The sequence below is a fragment of the Leptodactylus fuscus genome, chromosome 4 (assembly GCF_031893055.1).
Source record: "Leptodactylus fuscus isolate aLepFus1 chromosome 4, aLepFus1.hap2, whole genome shotgun sequence".
NCBI lineage: Eukaryota > Metazoa > Chordata > Amphibia > Anura > Leptodactylidae > Leptodactylus > Leptodactylus fuscus.
The window spans coordinates 105283469-105309345 of record NC_134268.1 but is presented as its reverse complement, the minus strand read 5'-3'; the positions used below and the strand labels follow the sequence as shown (position 1 = coordinate 105309345).

At 39.7% G+C, this 25877-nt stretch overlaps 1 protein-coding gene across 1 annotated transcript in view; it reads right to left on the bottom strand.

Moving 5' to 3' along the window:
• The window catches only part of BCL2 (BCL2 apoptosis regulator), a 139597-nt gene that overhangs the window by 9689 nt on the left and 104031 nt on the right, over nucleotides 1–25877 (bottom strand). The gene's annotated exons all lie outside the window — the stretch shown is intronic.

The window sequence follows — 25877 nt, the reverse complement described above, 5'->3', positions numbered from 1 at the left end:
AGTATTTGTCCCACGCAGAATACTTTTTTGTTGTTGTTGTCACAGATATCATCATCACAATGAACAATGGGTCTAATTTACCAAGACTGGCATTTTCCAAGCCAGTCTTTAATAATACCTTCCAGAGATTGCAGAGGTGCCTATATGGCATGTTCCTCGCTGGCATGGATTTCTGGTGATGAGGAAAGTGGCGTAATACTTAATAAATACCAAATTGGTGTGGTACTTTTTTTTTTTTTCTTTACGAATTCGGAGCCCTTCTGGTTACATAATTTCTTCTTTCATTACTAGAGATGAGCGAGTACTGTTCGGATCAGCCGATCCGAACAGCACGCTCCATAGAAATGAATGGATGCACGTGGTACTTCCGCTTTGACGGCGGCCGGCCGCTTAACCCCCCGCGTGCCGGCTACGTCCATTCATTTCTATGCGAGCGTGCTGTTCGGATTGGCTGATCCAAACAGTACTCGCTCATCTCTATTCATTACATGTCAAAGGTAGAGTAAAAGCAAACCTTTCCTACTATGCAAGTACCTTTCATCAGATTTTATTTTCAGCAGCCTTAACCCCTTAGCGACCCTTGACGTAACTCTACGTCATGGGTCGCATGGGGCTGTATGGAGCGAGCTCACACGCTGAGCTCGCTCCATACACGGCAGATGCCGGCTGTATCATACAGCCAGGACCTGCCAATAACAGCAGCGGTCGGTGCCCGAGCCGATCGCTGCTGTTAACCCTTTACACACTGCGGTCAAACGCGACCGCAGCGTGTAAACAGCGCAGGCGGCATGGGCGCCGCCATGTTTTGCCGATCGCCGCCCTCCTGAACGTCACAAGAGGGCGGTGATCGGTTGCTATGACAGCCGGAAGCCTATTGAAGGCTTCCAGGCTTGTCTCTGCACTAGATGTATTAGACGATGCCAGAGGCATCGTCTAATAGAAGTGCTGCGATTTTGCTATTCACTGCAATACTGTAGTATTGCAGTGAATAGTATGAGCGATCAGACCCCCTAGGTTTCAAGGTACCTAAGGGGTCTGATCATAAATGTAACAGAAGAAAAAAAAAAGTTTTTAAAAGTATTAAAAAAATAAAAAAATATAAAAGTTCAAATCACCCCCCTTTCCCTAGATTAGCTATAAAAGTAATTAAAGAACATTAAACATAAACATATTAGGTATCCCCGCGCTTCAAAATGCCCGAACTATTAGAATATTAAAACATTTATCCCGTACTGCGAATGGCGTAGCGGCAAAAAAAATAAAAACAGCCAAAAAGCGTTTTTTTCAACACTTTGCCTCCTATAAAAAATTGAATAAAAAGTGATCAAACCATCAGATCTTTCCCCAAATGGTATCAATAGAAACGTCATCTTGTCCCGCATAAAAAGACACCACAACCAGCTCCATACATGAAAATATGAAAAAGTTACAGGTGTTAGAACATGATGACACAAATTATTTTTTCTATTTTGCAAAGTTTATCATTTTTTTTAAAAGTATCAAAACATTTCAAATACTATATAAATTTGGTATCACCGCGTTCGTACTGACACGTAGAACACAGGTAACATGTCATTTGTACCAAACAGTGAACGCTGTAAAAATTAAACCCATAAGAAAATGGCGCAAATGCATTTTTTCTCCAATTGCACCTCATTCTGAATTTTTTTCCAGCTTCCCAGTACATTGCACAGCATATTGAATGGTGCAATTACAAAGTACAATTTGTCCCGCAAACAATAAGCCATCATGTGACTCTGTGAACTGAAAAATGAAAAAGTTATGGCTCTTGAAATGTGAGGAGGGAAAAACGAAAATGCGAAACCAAAAAATGGCCTGGTCCTTAAGGGGTTAAATCCTGGCATAACCACTAGGGGGTGTAAGGAAACTGTCTCTATTTCAAGCCAAATGGCAAATAGGCCATATGCTATACTTGTCTATATAGGTAAAAATGTAGAAACAGAATGTAATAACAAAAAGATTTATAGTTCAGAAGTATTCTGTACACTTACAGTAAAGGGGCTCTATCAGCAAAATTAAAAAGGCTATTCAGGCACCGCTAATCTTATTTTAAACCCTGCTCCCGTTTTAAAATAAAACTATAAAAACATATATGTAAGTCATACCTTTGCATGCAGAGGGGGCAGTCGTGCACGATCCGACGTCATCTTCGGTCCTGCCTTCCTCTTCTTTCTTCTTCCAGCGACATCCTCCTATCCTGGCTCTTCGCCACCTTCATCTTCTGTTCTTCTGGCGGATTGCATTCAAATCCCGCGCGTGCGCAGTAGTGCTCCCTCCGGAGCGCTATTGCACACGCACCGGTGCCATTTTTGTTGTAGTTCTAAGTATCCCTTAGAACTACGCATGCTCGCGAACATCTTCACTCCGGAAGAACAGAAGATGAAGGCGGAGAGGAGCCAGGACAGGAGGACGACGCTGGAAGAAGAAAGAAGAGGAAGGGGGGACCGAAGATGACGTCAGATCGTGCACGACCGCCACCTGTGCATGCAAAGGTATGATTTACATATATGTTTTTATAGTTTTATTTTAAAACGGGAGCGGGGTTTAAAATAAGATTACCGATGCCTGAATAGCCTTTTTAAAGGCTATTCACGCGTATGTGGGGCTCATGCAGCAAAATTTTGCTGATAGAGCCCCTTTAAATTATTTGGCACTTCACTTTTAATTCTAGACAATTCACCTTTACAGTATAGTCTTCATCAAAGTTAACCAGACATGAATGAATGAATGAATGAATGAGGGCCAAAATCAAGGACACATCTGTTCTTGCGGCTTTAACACATACATGGATCTGACATACAAGATAAAATGTGTCCAAACAGTCCTATCCACAGTGAACACCATGATATACTGTATACCCCAATTGGACTCCTCAAACAGAATACCGAACGCAGATGTGAACCGGGCCTCAGTCTTCCTCGCTCAATACTATTTTTAGTTGGTCAGTATTCACTAATGGAATTATTAGCAGTAAACAGAGGGGTGGCTAAGTCTTACTGAGGCTACATATGACTGCTGTGTATGACTTGTAGCATCATGCTCTAGGATCTGCTTTGAACTAATAACATGATATATTTTATTCTATACCCATAAATTATAAACATGTAAAATATTAATGATCCTAACATAAGGTAATATTAATATTCTATATGTTGCTTAGGGACACTAGTTCAAAAAAAGAAAACTCCAGTATATTAAGTGACAGTAGATGGAAGATGAAGAGCCTGTAGGAGATCTACATATGCATGTGTTTATGAATGCAGTAATGACTACATAAATACATTATATCATCATCATCATCCTCATTCATTCATCCCTATTTAGAGTATTTAAGCAGTTTGATGCAAACTTTATTTCCTGCCATGTACATGGAGTTTGTATCATCTCCCCATTTTTGTGGGTTTTCCCCTACACTACAAAACATACTGGCCGTAAAATTGAAATGTAGACTGTAAGCCCCAGCAGAGGGAATAGGGGACAGGGGAATATGTTGATTTGATATAAATAAGTAAAATAAGTAACAGTATGTACCCTATTCCTACTACCTCTCCTATCCCTTTACCTGAATAGGACCAAGCTACAGTACCAGACACAAGAGTGAGCGTGTACCCGACCCCTTCTACTATTCTCATAGAAATCCATAAATGACTTCTTGTATTGGCGGTTCCTCGGTCTATATAAGTATTGAGCAGATATAGGTAGCAGTGGTTGACAGCAGTTCCTTTAGGTGAGACTTGCCACATTTCATATACTGTATCAAAATACAGAACAATTTACAGTACAGTACAGCATGGTTGGAGGTTTTAGGGTAAGGAGAGGACTGGGAAATCCTCAGCATACCCATTATATTGCAGGAATGTCATAGCATGTCCCGTCATGTCAGGTATGATGTACCTGATCAGACCCTTAATCTGGGCCAGAGCATTCTCATATTGGTAAAATTAATCTGGTTAATCTGGAGCTATAAAAACTAGCAAATTACAAAACAGCATTTTACAGTCAGTTTTTACATCAATTGACAAATCTGTGTATAAATATCTGGCTATTTTTAACATACACCTGAGAGTTCTGAAAAAAATACGCAAGACGACAAAAGGGAAATGAAAAAGTAGACAGGTTTTATATTTCACGAGGTGAACAAGGACTATCTGGGCTTGCCAATTCACAGAAAGAACAGGAACATGTTCACAAAACAAACCTTGCCTTTAAATAGTTGTATATAGAGATGACATAATCTATACAGTGTGCTCGACCATATGGGTTTCATTTAACATACCAACATAAAGGAAAGGGCACACTAGAATGAGCAAGTGTAACTGAAGGAAGACCTGCAGAAACCCCACACTCTGCAAGAAGCCGGACGGTAGGAAACTGACCTGTGTCTTTTTTCTCATTATTTTGCTTTTGTTGGCATAGTAACATGATTTCAGCGCTCCGCCAGTACACATTATTTTAACATTTCATTTAAGTGTACAAAATAAATTTCACATTTACAGATTTTTTACATAGAAATTTTGGTCTAAATCTGTTCACAGTCCTAGAAAAGTAATTGCGTTCATCAACATGTAGCTAGGTGTGTATTCAGTTCTAAGGGTTTGGCCATTACGCTGGACAATCTTTTTTAGCAAGTACTGGCATCTGCTTCTTTTAGATAAAGTGTGTGTGGGGGGAGGACAGAAAAAAGGAGAACATGTTTTATTGTATATTGATATGATAAGTTATGCCAATCTACGACGCTGCTATCCCTCTCCATTTGCAAAATCTCTGCTTGCTTTTATTGAATAAAATGTTCCTCCATTCCATGTGATTTTAAAGTTGCAGCTATCTGCTCAATATCCCTCAGGTTTCTTTTCTATCTATAATACTGAAGCAAGCTATGCTGATGCAATGGCATTATCACACCCGCCCAGGGGCGTAACTACCATAGAGGCAGCGGAGGCGGCTGCCACAGAGCCCGGGCCATTAGGGGGCCCGGCGACAGCCACTACCACTGCATTTTTTTTTTTTTTTTAATTGGCCGTTATGGGCCCTATTTACTTGCCGATCCTGGACATAATTGTGTGCAGGGGCCACTATGGGGACATAATACTGTGTGCAGGGGCCACTATTGGATATAATACTGTGTGCAGGGGCCACTATGGGACATAATACTGTATGCAGGGCCACTAAGGGACATAATACTGTATGCAGGGGCCACTATGGGGTATAATACTGTGTGCAGGGGCCACTATGGGGGATAATACTGTGTGCAGGGGCCACTATGGGGGATAATACTGTGTGCAGGGGCCACTAATGGACATAATACTGTGTGCAGGGCTTACTAAGGGACATAATAGAGTGCAGAGGAGGGGGTCGGTCGAGGTCTTCAGTGTTGGTGTCGGTTGGGGGGAGGGCCATGTCAAAAGTTCGCCACGGGGCCCCGCCATTCCTAGTTATGCCACTGCACCCGCCACAAAGGAGTCTGTGACCAGGACGAAGCAAATTATACCAGCAACACAGTAGGGTCCATTCACACAGAGGAAAATGGTGCTTTATTTGGCGCTGAATTTTCAGCGTGGAAAAAAAAGCCACCCATTGATTTCAATGGGTTCTGATAGCTTTTTTTTCCCACTAGCGGAATTTTCTGCTACCAGAATTTTCCATGTTGAAAAAAAAGACTCCCATTGATTTCAAAGGGTACTACTAGCTTTTTTTCCGCTAGCGGAAAAAAAGAAGCTAGCGGAACCTATTGAAGTCAATGGGAAGCTTTTTTTTCAGCTCTGAAAATTCTGCGCCAAATAAAGCGCCATTTTCCTCCGTGTGAATGGACCCTTAGATAGGTCTGGCTCACCTGAATGCTTCACCCTGATGACAGACCCCCTTTAAGCATTTGCTTTTTGTCTCAAGTAATCCCACGTCAGTACCACTATTAAATTCCAGCATTTATTCTCCCATACCAAGACACTTTCTCATGCTTTTTTAGGGGCAGAATCTGTGTAGCACACTTTCTGGTGGCACTATTTAATTTTCTTTTTAATAGACATTTCTACAATGAACTACCGTAGCAATAAAATAAAAATAAGCTTTGCAAAATACATTTTTTCATTATAATTTTGATCAGGATGAACATATTGTTTTTTTTTTTCTATTTCCCATGAGTACAGCATTTCTTGGAGTAAGTATAATGTCAGACTTATGCCGCAATATTATAATATTTTCTGTTATTTTTATTGTTCTCGCTCTTTCTCTACAAACTAGTGGCGTAACTACCGTGGTAGCAGCTGCCACAGGGCCCGGGACATCAGGGGCCTGGCGACAGCCGCTACCGCTGCGTTTTTTTTTTTTTAATAGGCAGTTACTGGCTGGAGTTACTCCAGCCGGTAAAGGGCCCTATATACTTACCGATCCTGGCAGGGGCCGGGATCGGTAAGTGACGGCGCGGGCCCCACAAGCACTATTATACTCAGGGTGTCTTTTCGGACCCCTGAGTATAACGATCGGAGGCCCGGGAGAGGTAAGATAACATAAAAAACTGTGTTACTTACCTCTCCAGGCTCCGGGCAGGCTTCGACCTACTTGCGTGATGTCATATGACCCTCGATGCAGGGCTCCGGTCACATGACGTCCAGGAAGGTGGCCGACAGCGACGGAGAATGCAGGGGAATCGGGAGATAGGTAAGTAACAGTAGTTTTTTATGTTTGTATCCCTCTGGGTCTCCGATTATTATAGTCTGGGGTCTGAAAAGACCCCAGAGTATAATAATTGTTCATGTGTGTCCACAATGGGACATAATACTGTGTACTGGGGCCAGTATGGGGACATAACACTGTGCACTGGAGGGGCCACACGGTGGCTCAGTGGTTAGCACTGCAGCCTTGCAGCGCTGGGTCCTGGTGTTCAAATCCCGCCAAGGGCAAAAAACCATCTGCAAGGAGTTTGTATGTTCTCCCCGTGTTTGCATGGATTTCCATCCCATATTCCAAAAAAGACATGCTGATAGGGTTCACAATGTACATTTTTCCCTATGTGGGGCTCACAATCTACATAAAAAAATAAAAATAAAAATAAATAAATAATACTGTGCACTGGGGCCACTATGGGGACATAATACTGTGTACTGGGGCCACTATGGGGACATAATACTATGTAATGGGGCCACTATGGGGACATAATAATGTGTACTGGGGCCAATATGGCGTATTATAGTGTGCGCAGAAATGCGCGCATGGGGGGGGGGGCGATGGCTGCGGTAGGGGTCAGTTGGTTGAGGTCTTCAGCGTCGGTCGGGGGGGACCTATGTCAAAAGTTCGCCATGGGGCCCCGCCATTCCTACTTATGCCACTGCTACAACCATATAAAATCTTATGTTACATAGAGATGATGTATATGATGCCATGTGATCTGCGTCATGAAAACACTGTCACTGCAGCTATTCAGAACAGTAGATTCTGCTGTGTGTATTTTTAGGTCATGAGTTTTGCAGCATAGCTCCAGCAGTGACCATCACTGACACATGAGATGGTTATGGTTAGTGAGCAGATATGCAGTGAGGAATTCCCATTCAGTATGTGGAGTCCTTGCAATGCTTCAGTCAGCACATTCTTACCCATGAGGATATCCTGTCCAGTGACAGAGGGGGAAGTAATGACTCTTCCTACCAGCTGTACTCCTCAGGTATTGAAAGGAAGTCCTAACTTCCTCATCCGAGCCCTGCCTAACACCCACACTCAACTTTCACAAGTGCAGGAAGACACATTTCCCCTTTTTTTCTAATCAATGAAGGCCATTCTTCGCACCCATTCTGCGCAGACTTAACCACATCTAATTCAGGTCTCCTTAGTTAGAGCAATGTTGTGTGCACACGGATGTAAACATACCTGCTTCTAAACACGAGTTTTAGTTTTACTCACTACCGGTTGTGAAACCCTGCAAGCAAGCGGTAATAATATTTCTATTTACTATGACTATTATAGTGTGCACCTGTTACTGAAACCCTGCCATACTGGGCAGCTGTGCAAATCTATACAGTATATTCATTCTGCTTGTAAACAGTTATCTTTATCTGACAAAGTCTGGGTTATCATTGTGCTATTTATATTTCAAGGGAAACTCCAGGAAAACCCAGAGATTTTAAGTGTAATTTGTTTGGCAGATTGTGTTTTTCTGAGCATGTTGTGCTTTCTATTTAATAGCAGAAGATAAGGCAAACACTTCTAAAGGTGGCTATAAAAAAGCACTCCGATGTCATTTTGTTTTGTCTCAATCTACGTAATGATGGCATTTATTCCCTGCTTGTACTATTGCTTATTATAACTCTGGTTTCAAACATTTTCATCAATGACAGGCATCTAGCTTGCATCGCCGTCCTTTCTTTTTCGCAGAGGAAATGTTCATGGCATTAGGAAGTGCTACAGGGAATTAGGTTCTCCAGCAGGGAAAGCTTGAATGCAGTGATTGATGCTAGATTTACACTTGCGTTTGGGTTTCTGTAATTCGTGTCCGCTTGGGGACCTGAAAAACAGAAACCCAATCCACTTGAAAAGTGGTTACCAGCAGAAATCCGTGGACCCCATACACTATAATGGGGTCTGTCTGATTTCTGCCCGAAAAATCCGGAGAGAAAAGTCCTGCAACTTTCCGAATTTTTCAAGTGGAATGGGGAACGGAATCTCCAAACGGAAACCAGGCACAGGTGTAAACCTAACTTGATGCATATATATAGGAAGTGGGTGACAGCCAGGTACAGTGATCTCCTTCCCACAACGCAAACATTAGGAGCTCAAAGGGGGTCACACTTGGATCACATGCTCTAATAGACCCAATAAACCATAAAATTTACACACAGAAAGAGAAATTTTGTTTGCAGGACTTTTCTCTCGACAAAATTTTTGTGCAAAAATAGTAAATTGTAAAAACCTCTTTATAATACCTCATTGTGGTAATTGCATTTAGTCACAGAATAAAGTTAGCATGTCATTTATACTGTAAGGTGAGCGACATAAAAAATCATTAAGTTTTTTTTTTTTAATGCATTAAATATACTCCAAAATAGTTGCATTTAAAAATACAACTTGTGTCAGCAAAATCAAACCATGATATGGGTATGTCAATGGAAAATAATAAAGTTATGGCTCTCAGAAGACAGGGATAAAAAAAAAAGTATGCCTCTTCATGGAGGCCAAAATAGTTTGTGTCATTATAAGAGGTAAACTTTGCTACATCCTGGTGCATAGCTATAGGGGTACAGCAGTGCAGTAGGTACCAGGCCCTGCTATTATTATACATAACGTAGAGTAGGTAGGGTCCCCATTATCGATTCTGCATTTGGGCCCTGGAGTTTCAACTGTTCTGGTTACATCTGTATATCTCAATCAATATATGTACTTATATAAAAATATAGATAGATAGATAGATAGATAGATAGATAGATAGATAGATAGATAGATAGATAGATAGACAGTTGACAAGGATAGTTCATTGAAAACAATATTGGCTACCATTTTGCTTTTTCAAGATTGAGGTTGGTGAAACCAGCTTATAAAACGAACATTCTGAGAGAGTCTTTATGACATCAAATTCAGAGCTTCCCTTTGGTGACATAATTTACGTTACCCATTGTTCTTCTCACTATACCAAACCATAGCAACTCTATCGTGAGAAAATTACTCAACCTCAACAAGATTGACTGCAAAATTCTCATGAAAGACAAAGACATTGTGAGACATGAACTGATCCTGCCCTAGACAACGGGTTATGTACACAGTAATGCCAACAATATCCTAGATACTAAAGGGAGCTATATTTTTAAGGGAAATTAAAAACCTTAACATACGTATATTACAAATATTACTTAGGACTAATTAAGATGTGAATACTTTTGGTCTGTGTGCTGTTCATGTGTAAAACAGACCACACACAGACCCATGATACTGCAGCCTTTACCATTCACAATAGAAGCTTGGAGACTACAGCCTTTACAGCCTACTACTATTCTAGAGACTACAACGTTATCTCTCCTACTCAGCCAAAATGACTGCACTCATTTATTAAGAATCATCTATATCTATATATTGAGGATGTAACCTGGAAAATATTGTACAGTGGGGAAAAAAAGTAGTCAGCCACCAATTGTGCAAGTTCTCCCACTTGAAAAGATGAGAGAGACCTGTAATTAACATCATAGGTAGATCTCAACTAAGTGAGACAAAATGAGAATACAAATCCAGAAAATCACATTGTCTAATTTGGAAAGAATTTATTTGCAAATTATGGTGGAAAATAAGTATTTGGTCACCTACAAACAAGCAAGATTTCTGTCTCTCACAGACCTGGAACTTCTTTAAGAGGCTCCTCTGTCCTCCTCTTATTACTTGTAGTAATGGCCCCTGTTTGAACTTGTTAGTGTAGGGGCCTTTAATAGACGCAGAAACATATCAGCCTGCAAGTGCAGTGGGGTGGGCCTGCTATCCCATCCACTGACAGCTGCAAGTGCTCTGCCAAATGATGCCTCTATAGCTGTGAATGGCAGATCAGTCTGCTGCCAAGTCTACCATAGTGCCCCTGCTCTTGCAGGTTGGTTTGCATGTCCATGATAAGATGATTACCTTTTTCATCGGTTTGTGGCCAAAAAGGTAAGTTTGTGCTCCCACTAAAGGCCCCTACACAGCACTATTAGTTTTGGAGGCGTTTTTGCAATTGACAGACTCCCTTTGAGGCTCTTCTCATCAATAAGTTACACTTTATTAGGTGGCTTCGCAAAGCTTGTATGCTCTTACAACAGGGTCAACAACCTTTGGAATGCCGGGTTCTGTAGAAGTACAACACTCGGCATGTTCCATTCAATTTAATGGGAGCGCCAAGAACAGCAAAGCAAGTATAAATACCCAGGCAAACAATACGTATAGATGAATAGCTGTATATACTACAATGCAATCTCATACAGAAAGGTTAAAAAGTAAAAGCTGCTAAATAACTCAACCATAAATAATAATCAATCATATGAAATAAATCAATGTAATTAAGTGTCTGGGTTCACTTTTAAAGACCTCATTTAACATTTGTAATCCAGTCATAATATGCAAATTCCTAGCAACATTGGAGACAGCTTCATTTCCATATTGTGCCAAGCAGATGGCGACACAGTAGGGGCTAAACTACACAACTTAGTCATTTGTATCACAATCCCTTTTCTTCTATATAAATCTGTGTGACAGGTGGAAGCAGGTACAACACCTCGTACAAGTGATGGGTGTTTATTCCTTGTCTCCTGATGCTAGTGTTTGGGTCTCCATCGTTCGATTCCGCATGGGGACAGAGCTTTTATACACTCATACAAAACATAATAATATTTATTTAGGACCCCCAAGGAATGGGTTGCTCCATGGAGGATCTCTGATGGTCAGAAGAAAAAGATATTACATGGCAGGTTTGTGAATGAGAATAGGGACACACCATTGAGTAGTTTTGAGACTATGATCACCTCTCACCAACCATATAAACCAGTGGCGTAACTACAGGGGTAGCAGCTGCAACAGGGCCCGGGACATTAGGGGCCTGGTGACAGCCGCTACCGCTGTGTTTTTTTTTCTCCGTTGCCGGTAACGGGCCCTATTTACTTACCGATCCTGGCACGGGCTGGGATCGGTAAGTGACGCCACAGACCCCACAAACATCATTAATATATTATTATCTGAAATCCCCCCCTCCCCCCCTGGTCCAGGAAAGGTAGGAGAACATAAAAAACCATGTTACTTACCTTTCCACACTCCGGGCAGGTTCAGGCCTACTTCTGGACGTTTGTATCTCTCTCAGTGTCCAATTATTATACTCTGGGGTCTGAAAAAACCCCACAGTATAATAATTGTTCATGGGTGTCCACAAGTGGGCATAATACTGTGTGCAGGGGCCACTATTGGGCATAATACTGTGTGCAGGGGCCACTATGGGACATAATAGAGCACACAGGCTCATGTCAAAAGTTCGCCACGGGGCCCTGCCGTTCCTAGTTACGCCACTGATATAAACCATTGAATCACAACACAAATTGCTTAAAGTGATAATTGTACCATCACTGGTTAGCTGTGGATAAATATAGCTTAGGCATCAAAGGTCATCAGATTTACCAAGAAAAGTGACACTTAATATATAAGACAATAAAGGGCTGGGCCATATTCCTAGGATTACTCTCTGAAAAGGAAACACCACCTAGATTTCACTGTAATTGGCTTCCTGTGGTTCAGTGCTGCCCTGCCTGGAAAATATTGTTTTTTTAGTGTAGGTCTGCCCTCTGGATATTAAAAAGAAATCAGTGGGTGGCATCTTTTATACAGAGAGAAATTAGGTGGAAAAGACTTAACACATAAATCAAATAATGGGAGAAACAATACTAAATTTATACAAATAATATACTTTTAGAAATCCTTCATTTCTTTGCATACAATAACCCAGGCTGAAAAGATAGATTAATCCAAAAATGCATACAATATATAAAGAACTGTCAAAAATAATGCCCTCTAATCATGACAATGACACATTACTAATGTGTTCTGTGTCACAAGGAATCTGAAAGACGTAGAAGGCAGATATGTACCAAGCAGTAATACAGCTCATTAAATAAGAGAAAAGAGGAAACAAGAAATGCCTAAAGCCAAACACAGACTAAATAAGATCAGCAGTACAAATGCATTTCTAAAATCTGACCTTAATCTTTCCTTTATTTATACAAGATAAAGATAATTCTAATGTATTTCAGCTTACAGCACAACCCCAGCAGACAATAGATTTTATAGGAAAAAAAAAGATTTTTGTTTCCTTGGCACCAAGATGATAGTGACGCAAAATAATAATTTAATTCTGCTGGAGAAGAAGCTGAACATTTAGTTGGCAACTTCAGACAAGCTGTTCATGACAAATACTACACAACTTGACAACCACAGAGAAGTCACATCCAAAAAGAACCTGCTGGAAGTGGCTTCATAACCAGACACAGTGAGTGTGTGCAGCCGGAGCAGGTCAGCTGTGAAGCACACGGTTTCAGTCATGCTGTGTCTGGGTTCTCGTGAGTCGTGTGACTCGCCTCATTTTATCTGAATGTATACATTACACTATTTTACGGTTTTTTTTTTCCAATACTGACATTACTTTTTCTTACATCATAAGATGAATTAACCTTGATATTTGTGCTCCATTTCTCCTTGCATGAACAATTTCTCTGGAAATATTACCTTAGGCTAAGCTCAAAATCAAATCATCTAAAGGATTTCCCAGAATCCCCTACTAACCACTGCTCTATAGCTGTATCATGAATTACAATGTATTACAGTTGGCATTCATATACAGTGCATACAAGTGAATGGGCTGTCCGTTACAGGCTCTGTAAACTGTGTAGTGTACATTGTGATTTGTGGGAGTGTAAGTGTGGGACCAATCTGATGTTCATGATCTATCCTAAGGATGAGTGATAAATATCTATAGGAGGAATACCTGGATCTAAATCATACATACTCCCAGCTCTGACTTAACGGAGCTGAGTTATATATACAAATGGCAGTAAGTAAACTGAATCTATTTTAGATTCATTTTGTAAAATAGTAATCTAATAATCTAATAACTAATATTGCAACTGCCTTCTTGCAATAGCATCCTATAGTGTTCAAAATGAATTGGCCTGTGCATGTCATTCATGTGACGCTCTGTTTGTAAAGCATGTTCAGTAGAATACAGTACAGGTTCTGCTGTATCCTTAATGAACTTACATCATTTTATTTTACCTTCAGTGCTTGAAGACAGTAATATGGCTAGCTTCAACTGTTATAAATACTGATGCCAATGGTAGAATTTGTCCTGAGAAACAGAATGAAAACCTATATCCAGCTTCTTTCACTGAGGATACAGTGGAACTGTACTTTATTATATTGGGCATGCAAAACTTACAGCCTATGACATGCACAGACCTATACTGTATATTATGAACGCCAGAGTGTAATATTGCACACATATAAATGGAATATTTCTGAGAGGAAACTTTTTTTTTTAGAACAATACATTGCAATACCTTGCATAAAATGCATATTTAAATAATAAATCGCCGCCTGCGCAGTATTGTAAGCGGACATTTTCTTGTGGCCTGTGGGCATGCACAGACTGCTCTGCTCAAGGCCCGAGGCTTAGAAGTTACAAGCCACCGCCAGAAGAAGAAGAGGAAGAGGACGCTGCTGATGAAGATGGAGGCAGCGCTGGAGAGAGTTCTCTGGCAGCATTGGGGACGGCCCCAGTACTGTTTGAGTGCTGGGGCCCACCCCCAGTGCTGCGAGATAACTAATTTACATACTGATAAGAACTGGGATTCCTACGGAATGGCAGCGTGGAGAAGACAATGAAAAGTAGGAGAAGAATAGCCTTTCTTAAGCCTTTCGTGTTACTCATAAAAAAAGGGTTTCTATGATAGGATCCCTTTAAGACATTGGGCATATTATGGCAACTTGAACACAGTCCGATTAGCTGCCTTGCTGAAACAAGGAATTTTTGCTAAACAAAATTGTAATAGAAAATCCCTATAAAATACATTTTTGGAATACGTTGAATTGCTCCAATATTTGGGTCACGGTGGAATTCAGTGCCATGTAACGCATTGTGGCTGTTTTTGCATTTTAAGAGCAACTGTTTCATACGCCTTTCTGTTCATTATTAATTCACACATTTTTTTTACCAAGTTCATTTTTCTGGCTTATGAGTGCTTGTGTTTTCTTACAGTTTGCTACATTTTTTTTTCTTGTATCATCTACTTTATAGTTTTCTCTCAATGGTAAGAAAATTGAAGATTTATTCCATCGTAATTATCAAAGCCTAACTTTATGTGAACATGCCATTAGTAGCTCTAGTTACAAACTCCGTAAAGTCCCCAAATCACCAACAATTTGGCAGAATTTATTCCTGGAATTTAAAGCTGCAATTTAGGATCCATAAATGACTTATGTGGGTCACCATGATATAGCAAATAGGGAGTATATCTGGTACTTCTGCCTTATGTAATAATTGGTGTGGCAGAACAAATCCATGTGTTATCCTTTACAAAGGAAACAGCTTGCAAACCACATGTACTAACAAAGAACTCAAAGTACTTCTCATTTAGGGTGAGATTAGAAAACTCATTGATAAGTCCAGTTTACTTCCTAGAAACATACATCTAATTCATCACATTTCTGGCAGGAACATTTAGGTCAGACAGTCAGAGAGTCTGAAGGTTAAGTAATAATTTTCTTGGTTAACCACCATCCGTACTGCATTAATTTTTTACACGCGGAAATATGATCCTCTTAAAAAGCTAAAGTACAATTCACAGTATGAGTCTGTAGGCAGAATCTGGAATTAGTCTTGTTTAATAGAGAATTTCCATTCTACAATGTACTTTACGTCCAGCCTTACACAAACAGATTTTAGGTAGCAAGGCAGCTGTGACAGCAACAGTCACATAGCAATTTGAGTACCTATGAATACATTGATTTACATGTATAGGCAAATTTCATGAGATTTCTATGCAACTTTTGTAAAGCAAAGTCTCTCTTCCTGCCGATGCTGCTATGTGATAAATAGATGTGTAGCTCATACAATATCTGCACCATGCAACAAGTAGTGGGGATTCTGCAACACTAAGATGATCACACACATCCAGATGTCTCATTGGCACTGACTATTGGTGAGACCATGGCCTGCTCCAGAAGCCTGGGCTTTGCTTAGTGGGTACCAAGGTGTGTTTCTCACTCTAATATATCTATGCATTACACTTCAATGGTGAATATGTCCCTTTGTTGTGATGTCACAGGGAAATGTAACACTTGCAGAGTCCTTTGCAGATTACAGATAATTGATACGTGTCTTATTAGCAATGTGACAGCGCTTATTATAGCCAATCATATCAGAAAGCAGAACCAGCAATGAGGGGATTCGTTTTTAATAAATCACTCCTAATGCCACAGCCACCCAGGGGTGACAACTGCATTGCTTTAAATAGTGTACTTTATTAATTATTACAAATGAAAAGGCTTTTTATACTAACATGTTGTTACACATTAACTCTTAATGTTGCTTATAAATCTAGAGCTTATTCAATCTGCTATTGATAAACAATTCACCATTCCTTCCAATGACTATAGTCCCTGATAGGAGTGGCTGTGGCAGGTTATACTGAGCAGCAGGTGACCTAAGATATGTTTGCTGGCGATGACATAGTTGCATGTTGTATTCGCACTGCCATGGGCAGCGAAGTAATGTCCTGACGTGAATTTGCTTCTAAGTTAAGAATGTTTGTTTTCCTCTGCAAAGTTGCATTTATTTTGTCTGCTGTAATTACATAATGATAGCTTGGCAGCAAAATGCTTGAAACAACACGGATCATATTTACTAATATTCTGCTCTTAGCCTTATTTTAAAGGGACAGGCTCCCTTAAACTAGAGCAGCCTCAAGATGCCCTGTTAGGTAGTGAGCGCGTAAAAAAAAGACATGGGTAAGTGCGGTGTTGCATACAATTGGCCTTCATGATAAGTATGTTAACAGAAGTGTCAGAGTTACCCATAGAAAGCAGTCAGACTACTTCTTTCTCCAAGCTGGAATCTGACAGGCTGCACTTGACAACGTTTTATTATCATGAGAATCATTGCCACGCAGGTATTAACCTCTTTAGGGTACATTTACATGAGTTGTCTTGGCTATGTGGACAAACCACATCAATAACCACACTTAATAACATCTGTGCGAATATCATAACAGAAACTATAATACATAGGTACGTTCAGTCTCCTATGAATCAGGTGGTGCAGGAAGCTATAGCCAGAAAACTCATAGGAAGGACGTCACCCAGTACCAGTCTTGGCTTATGGTTGTTTTATGCCATAATGTCTTTGTCAGGGCCTTGATAGGAAACTGTATGCAGTTCTGGATGCATTTCTGTGCTACAGCAAACGTTAAAAAACACATGCATTTCTAGTACAAGATTAACATAACTCTTGTAGATGTGCCCTCAGATGACTGACAAGTTTAATAGCTGCAATGAAGTTATTTTCATGAAACAAAACCTTTACTACACTATGTATGTGATTTCGCAACACCTCTAATGCAAATCATAAATCTTGTAAAGTATACTGTCCAGATAACAACATACTGCCCTATGTTGTAGTAATAACACTGGAACATAATATTACTTATACCTAAGCAACGAAAAATCTGTGGCGGAATACAAAAGTAGAAGCGCTTTCTAAAGCCCTACAAGGTGACTACAAACCCGATCTCCATTCACATACAGTACTGTGCAAATGTTTTAGACAGGTGAAGAAACAGCAAGTGAGAGGTGATCATGGTACAATGTTAAAACATAACTTTTATTGTCCATAGATTAAAAAAATATATATGTACATAAATTATTATGTTTCTAGGAGTATAGAAATTGTGTTATAAATTAAAAAAATACTCAGTGGGTTAAAATAAATAAATAAAGTGATAAAAGACATTATTTGGTTGCCCTCAAGTAAAATAACGTTAGGAGATTGTATAGAACAATAGACAAAAAAAAGTGCTGAAAAAGACAAAATGCTTTAAATTTTAAAAGTATAGAAAATTTGTTAAAAATGATTCATAGTGGGTTAAAGAAAATAATAAAAATAGAATAGGGATAGGAGTTGATATTTAATTGCCCACAAGTAAAATAAGGTTAGTAGATTGTCTACTTAGAACAGCAGAAGAAATAATGCTTTAAAATATAAAGGCAATTTTTTAATCAATGAAAAAATGTAAATAGAAAAAACAGAAGAGAAATCTAAACCAAATCAATATTTGGTGTGACCACACTCTGCAAGTATACCTAGAACAATTGGTGCTGTTTTGAAGGCACAGGGAACTCAGCAGGGAGGTTGTTCCAAACATCTTGAAGAACTAAGCACAGATCTTTTGTATATGTAGTCTTGCTCAAATTATTCTGTCACTTCATTTAATCCAATACAGACTCGATTTTGAGATGATATCATCACTTACAGGACGTCTCCTCCAAAGTGCAGTCACACCAGATATTGGTGTGATTTAGATTTCACTTAAAGAAGACCTTTCTGCTGCAAAGTAAGAATGCTTTAAGAAATAGAAGTGTTAATAGTTAACTTTTGTCAGTTAACAAAATTAAAGAGTTCATGTCCTCATAGATGTGCGGTATTATATCATCGCTGACTTGCTTGCTTCCAAAAAGCTACAGAATTTGTTCCTTAAATGGTCACTAATGTTTTAGTAACTCATTTATTACAGCATTTGATTCTAGACAAAAATTAACTTTATTTTAAAATGTTGCTGTTTTCTGCCTAAAAACCCTCCCACCACTAGGTGTCTACCTTCTACCTATTTTACTGTACACTGTCATTTTTTATCTTTAGTTATCACTGTGAAATAAGACAAGTTCACAGTAAGACAAGATGGAGGGTCTGTAGTCTCTACACACAGGGAATATAGATGGGCTGATTCTCCTCACAGCCTCCACACACGCCTGAAACAGCTTTCCCTATCTACATACTGGACGGAGAGCATTTTACAGCTTACAAATATAAGAAAAGTCTACTTATGTATTTGCATGTACCTCTGGCTACTCGTGTTATTACAGATGGGATGTCATAGACAGCAAGAAGCTTTCCTGTCTGATCTCATAGATTTCTTTATCAGGGATCTGTTTAGCTGCATTATGTCCTGTATTTGCAGTCCAGTGCCCTATTGTTTTCTATTTTACAGTTACTCCTGGGAGAACTACATGTAATAACAGTAGCAGCAGTAGTAATGAGGAGACTGCTCTTTATTGTACAAGATCCCATCCTGTAATGTGTGCTGCAGCTATTATGAGGCTATAGGGGGCAGTTAAACTTATAGGACACCACATATGAAGGCTTATACTGTCCAGTAAGATCCTGTATATATTTCAACATTTCATGAGAACTTGAGTAATGTAATAGAATAAAAATGAAATGAAAAATAAGTGAAAGCAGGAGAAAAAGAACATTACAAAGACAGATTTACAATTCCTTACAGTAGCTATCAAACCAATTCAGTGTGTAATTTAAGAAAGTAACTGCTCTAAACTTTCTTGCTGAGACATGCCTTGGAACCTTAAGGGTAAAAAATAATACTGGAAATTCAAAGATGATAAAGAAACCAAAGAAGAGTACTAATGAATAAAAAGATTATGATAATCCGACATTTCAATTTAATCTTCAACTGCCTTCAAAGCCCTGGTATGATTAATACTATTCAAAGTCTGTACCGAACATAATCAGTAATAGGACCATAAGCAGCATGTAGGTCAAGCTAAAAGCCCAGCGTCACTGTAATAGATTTTCTACAGAATGTTTAATGTACACAAGAATGTAAAGAAAAGGCTTGAATTAAAATAGCCTGACTAGAAAGAAAATAGATCAATCAAACGTACCATTTAAAGGGGTCTTCCATGATTTTACAATGCAGACTGAGTGATACCTCCCACTATGAGGTAGAGCCGAGAACATCAGGTATAACCCTAGGAGTAGGACCAGTGTGATGCTCCCTTGCGAAGGCCTCTTCATGGAGTTGCGATCTGAAAACCAATCTCTAGCTATCATTGTATTATTGAAAAAGGGTGGATTCATCGCTGAAGAGGATAGACCACTTTTCTAGCCTCCATCGCAGACTTGCGATAGTCCGTGAGGTCAATGGACCATGCCCAGTACAGAGTAGATCACTTGCCATGCACCTTTCTTACGATTTGATGATCTGTCCATACAAAAGATTTGGTTCTGCACAACTCTTGCTGTCATTCTAGTTTATCATTGTCCTCCCAACCACTCGTGCACACGTTGTACAGTACAAATATCTTAGCCTCGGCACAGAATGATAAAGGTTTCTCAGTTCAAGGATTCTGTCCCTCTCAGTGTGTGACAAGTAGCGATAACTTCATATTGACGATCAGGAGGCATCACACAATCATCTGATTTCATGCTACTAACAAAACTTCACTTTTAATCTGTCTTGTATGCTCCTCCCACATGCCAAGGCGTGGAGAAAGGTGCTTAAAAATGTGATGATTTACAGATCTTAGCAATACCTGCTACTTCCTCAATTTGCCCAACCTCCTTGGTTTTTAAACCCTTCTTGCTGCAGCCATTTTTAGATTTTCATTTTCTACTCCCCAAAAGTCATCATTTTTCTATTCACAGAGCCATATTGAGGGTTTAATTTTTTGCAGGACAAATCATAATTTATAAAGTACCATTTAAAGGGAACCTTTCACCACCTCCAGCAATTCTGGTTCTTAGCATCTGTGAATAGCTCCACTGATTCCAGGACAGTTGGAATTGTTCCTCTAGAGCCTACTATTCCTGAAAAACAAGCACAGTTAGTTTTGATGCCTGATGTGTTATTTCAGCTCTGTAATGTCAGAAGGGCAGTGTCAGGCAATGGGCCATGATTCAAAGCTCCAATCAGAGGCAACCAGTGTTGTCTGCTCTAGCCTGACACTGCCCTATTGACAGTACAGAGCCTAAATGGCATATCAGGCACCAAAACTAACAGCATTGATAAGCCAGGAATGAGAGGGCTAGAGAAAACATTACAATTGTACCAGAATCATAGGTGCAGAGCCTGGACTTGTTGGAGGTGCTGAAAGGTCCACTTTAATATTCCACACGATGTACTGAGAAGCTTGGGAAAAAGCAGAATGAGGTGGAATTAGAAAAGGAAGAGTTTGCGCTACTTTTACGGGCTTCGTATTTACAGCGTTCACTATGCAGCGAAAATGAAGTGACCTGTACGCTGTGGGCCATAACAATTACAACAATACAAATATATATACCGGTATATTTTTTTGTTTGTTTGTTTTACTGCCTAAAAGAAGCCTAAACTTTGACACCTCCTAAGAATTTAGTTTAGTTGTTGTTGCATATTCTGACACCCTTAATATTTTTATATATCGATGTACAGGAATGCTAGATGTTTTTTGGGTGGGGGGTTTTGTAGAACGTCTATTGTGTCTATTGTTTTGATCTAAATTTTTATAGGAGATAAAACAACAACAACAAAAAAACTTAAAAAAAAGGTGGCTCGACTCTTGATTATTCTTCCTGGTACGGTGACCAACATATAGGAAAAATATTTTTATAGGTTTGTTGTCCAGGCATTTAAGGACATTGGGATACCTAATTGTTTATTTATTTATTTTTTTTAATAGTATGGCAGATGTTAACAAAAGGGTTAAACATTGGTGTGGCGCTACAGGTAAAATGAACACTTAAGGTGGCCATTCACACTATACTTTAGACTGCGATTGCTCTGCTAAAACGAACATTGTTTGATCCGTCAAACAACCAACTAGTCCGACCACACGACCAAAAAAACCCCAAAAACAACAAACATTCGTTTACAAACGTTCGTAATATCCCAAGAGGAACAAACACACGCCCAAAATACACAAGTTGGCCACAAGTCTGTCAGTCAAGCAAAAATACAAACAATTATAGGTGACAGATGGCCGTAAAAAAACAACACAACCAATTTTGGACATGACTAACTTTAGTTGATGGTCATCTTTTTTGGACAATCGTTTTTAGGTTTTTGTATGAATGACTGACTGTCTAACAACTATTCAAAATTTGCTGTTTCAGCAGTCTAAAGATGTGCATGGCCAGCTTTACTGCCACGTTTCTCCACAGATTACAGATGACTGCTACGTTTATCAGCAGGTCACCACTTTAAAAAATTCAAGGAGATATTCTAAAAAGTAGGAATTGTCCCAAGAAAAGAAGCCCTATTAATAAGAGACAAAAAATAATCTCTCCATTTAAATTCACTTTTTGTCTACCTGCTTCCACTTTCAATACTTCTATATTAACCAAAAGTTCTATTGACCACTTACAGTCCTATGAAAAAGTTTGGGCACCCCTTTTAATCTTAATCATTTTTAGTTCTAAATATTTTGGTGTTTGCAGCAGCCATTTCAGTTTGATATATCTAATAACTGATGGACACAGTAATATTTCAGGATTGAAATGAGGTTTATTGTACTAACAGAAAATGCGCAATATGCATTAAACCAAAATTTGACCGGTGCAAAAATATGGGCACCTCAACAGAAAAGTGACATTAATATTTAGTACATCCTCCTTTTGCAAAGATAACAGCCTCTAGTCGCTTCCTGTAGCTTTTAATCAGTTCCTGGATCCTGGATGAAGGTATTTTGGCCCATTTCTTTCTACAAAACAATTCAAGTTCAGTTAAGTTTGATGGTCGCCGAACATGGACAGCCCGCTCTCAAATGATCTGAAAACAAAGATTGTTCAACATAGTTGTTCAGGGGAAGGATACAAAACGTTGTCTCAGAGATTTAACCTGTCAGTTTCCACTGTGAGGAACATAGTAAGGAAATGGAAGACCACAGGGACAGTTCTTGTTAAGCCCAGAAGTGGCAGGCCAAGAAAAATATCAGAAAGGCAGAGAAGAAGAATGGTGAGAACAGTCAAGGACAATCCACAGACCACCTCCAAAGAGCTGCAGCATCATCTTGCTGCAGATGGTGTCACTGTGCATCGGTCAACTATACAGCGCACTTTGCACAAATAGAAGCTGTATGGGAGAGTGATGAGAAAGAAGCCGTTTCTGCACGTACGCCACAAATAGAGTTGCCTGAGGTATGAAAAAGCACATTTGGACAAGGCAGCTTCATTTTGGAAACAAAAATTGAGTTGTTTGGTTATAAAAAAGGCGTTGTGCATGGCGTCCAAAAAGAAACAGCATTCCAAGAAAAACACATGCTACCCACTGTAAAATTTGGTGGAGGTTCCATCATGCTTTGGGGCTGTGTGGCCAATGCCGGCATTGGGAATCTTGATAAAGTTGAGGGTCGCATGGATTCCACTCAGTATCAGCAGATTCTTGAGAATAATGTTCAAGAATCAGTGACGAAGTTGAAGTTACGCCGGGGATGGATATTTCAGCAAGACAATGATCCAAAACACCGCTCCAAATCCTCAGGCATTCATGCAGAGGAACAATTACAATGTTCTGGAATGGCCATCCCAGTCCCCAGACCTGAATATCATTGAACATCTGTGGGATGATTTGAAGCGGGCTGTCCATGCTCGGCGACCATCTAACTTAACTGAACTTGAATTGTTTGTCCAAAATACCTTTATCCAGGATCCAGGAACTGATTAAAAGCTACAGGAAGCGACTAGAGGCTGTTATCTTTGCAAAAGGAGGATCTACTAAATATTAATGTCACTTTTCTGTTGAGGTGCCCATACTTTTGCACCGGTCAAATTTTGGTTTAATGCATATTGCACATTTTCTGTTAGTACAATAAACCTCATTTCAATCCTGAAATATTACTGTGTCCATCAGTTATTAGATATATCAAACTGAAATGGCTGTTGCAAATACCAAAATATTTAGAACTAAAAATGATTAAGATTAATAGGGGTGCCCAAACTTTTTCATAGGACTGTAGCTATAGGGAGCACAAAGATTGTGGTTGCAGTTGGGCCCTGAAGCCTGTGGGACTTCAAAGGTCCCCCTCTCTCATAAAAGGAAACCAGTACTATGAATGATGTGTCGTAGTTGAGGGGCCTGTTATGAAATGCTGGTTAAAAAAACCTTCAAACCAAAACTTCACTTTACTGTAAAGCACCAAGCATGGACATCATGCATTTATTGCAGAAACAACACCACAGACAAAATTATGTGTTGTGAGATGTTAACTAGGTGTGGCATAAGAGTTAGGACACACTTTTTCATAGTTTTTTATGCAGTTCTGGACGCTAAAAACAATTAATTGAATTAAAGGTAACGAATACCATTTGTACTTTATACATTTTCTAATCACCCAACTGACTTTAAGGCTAAGGCCCCACGGGCCGTATCCGCAGCACTAAAGCACTGTGGGAAGAACCGCTGCGTGAACGCATTGCGGTTCTTTCCGCAGCGCTTTTAAGAGAAAGTTCACAGAGTTTTCCTCTACGGACTTTCTCTTAACATTACATCTACGGGAAAGCCGCCGGCGTTTCCGTAGATATAATTGATATGCTGCGATTTGCAAAGCCGCAATGGCTTTGCAAACGGCAGCGTGTCCGTGCTGCGATCTTTTCTGCAAATTGGGGATAGGATTTGCATAAATCCCATCCACTTTGCCTGCACTGTACAACACCGCGACCGTTTACATCCCGTGGGGCCCCGGTCTAACTCGTGAAACTCAGTCCATGTGTTGGCTGGATTTACCAACCTGAACAGTATGTTGGGAGAGGGACACTTAGAAATAGTTATCTATGATGCTAGGAGTTCCTGCCTCCCAGCAACATACTCATCTCTTAGTTATACTACAGGACAGTATGTTGCCAGATGGCATGGACTACTAGCATCATAGATAACAGTATTGGTAGGAGTCCCTCTCCTGGCATACTGTTCAGGCCGGTAAATCTGGCCTACACATGGACAATGTTTCACATGCAAAACTTGGTCACGTGAATGCGGTGTTACAGTACCACATCTGGTTTGGGCTTTAAAAACTGTATCAACAAAACCGTAATGTGTTTTTCTGATGCAATTTTTGAAGCCAAAACCCTGTGTGGGTCATAAAGGAAGACAATGTATAATAAAATCTACAAAAGACAGATGGCATGTCAATGCACTCCTCGATATAACTTCAAAGACTCCATCACAAAACTTAGACCTTTAGGCCTGGGCTCAATGTAGTAAACATGGCATTTTACAGTACATGAAAAGTGGATAGGATTCTGGATAATCCCATTCACATATTGCACGAAAATATCTGCAGCAGACATGCGATTTAAAAAAACGTAAATCACAGCATGTCAATTACACCTCAGGAAAGGCTGGTGTTCTCCGTGAGTATAATTGAAGCAGAACGTCCACAGAGGAATACTCTGCGCACTTTCTGTGTAAAGTGCTGTGGAAAAAAAGGTTTTTCACACCCCAAGACCTCATAGCCATTAGAACAAAGTACCCTGAAAAAGCCTGGCATAGCACCAGCAGCTGTCTGCTCAATGTATTTGTACTAGTCAGACTTTCCCTGTCACTCAGCATTCTGGAAATGGAACCTACTGGTGGTTACAATGAAATAAACTGCTACTAAGCATGTCATTACATTAAAGGCCACATTAGCTCAGGAGAAAGGAGATCAGTTGTAGCTCTGGATTGGTTTTATTGGATAATTGCTACAATTACCTCAGAAGAATGTATGGTAAAACACAGATTACGTAGGGACATAAATGACTCATTTATTTAGATTTTATCAAGATTGCCAGTTAAGAAAATTCGAGCGAACTAAGACTGATGACTGATAACCGGTGTACAGAAGTATTCACTGTAATGTTATCATATCACCATTACTAAGGCTGAAATATATTGCATAAAGTGAGACACATAAACAGATGACTCACTTTCACCAGTCATCATGAAGTCGATAAAGGTGTATTATTCACAATGACAAGCAGCTGTTCTTTTCTAGCAGTAGCTTGTGGTAGAATATAATGCTTATCTTTCCTCAATATGGGATTCACAGAATTCTGTGTCATCTCCTGGCATATGGGATTGTTGACGTTCCTTAGTATTATGTATGCACAGTCACGTTTCACAATGTAAGAATTCAAGATGAGCCACCCCAGGAGAGGACTATGATAATGATTTTACTTTTGTTTCCACTGCATGAGAGCATGCAAAGCGAATAAAAATCTGTAATAAAGAAATGTGCAGCTCTAACTATAACCACCTACCAACAGTTCAAAGGGCACGCTACCCTGTGGGACTGTACACCTACATGTATATACACATGCTAGAGATATAATAGGATATTCCTGCATTTGACTCAATGAG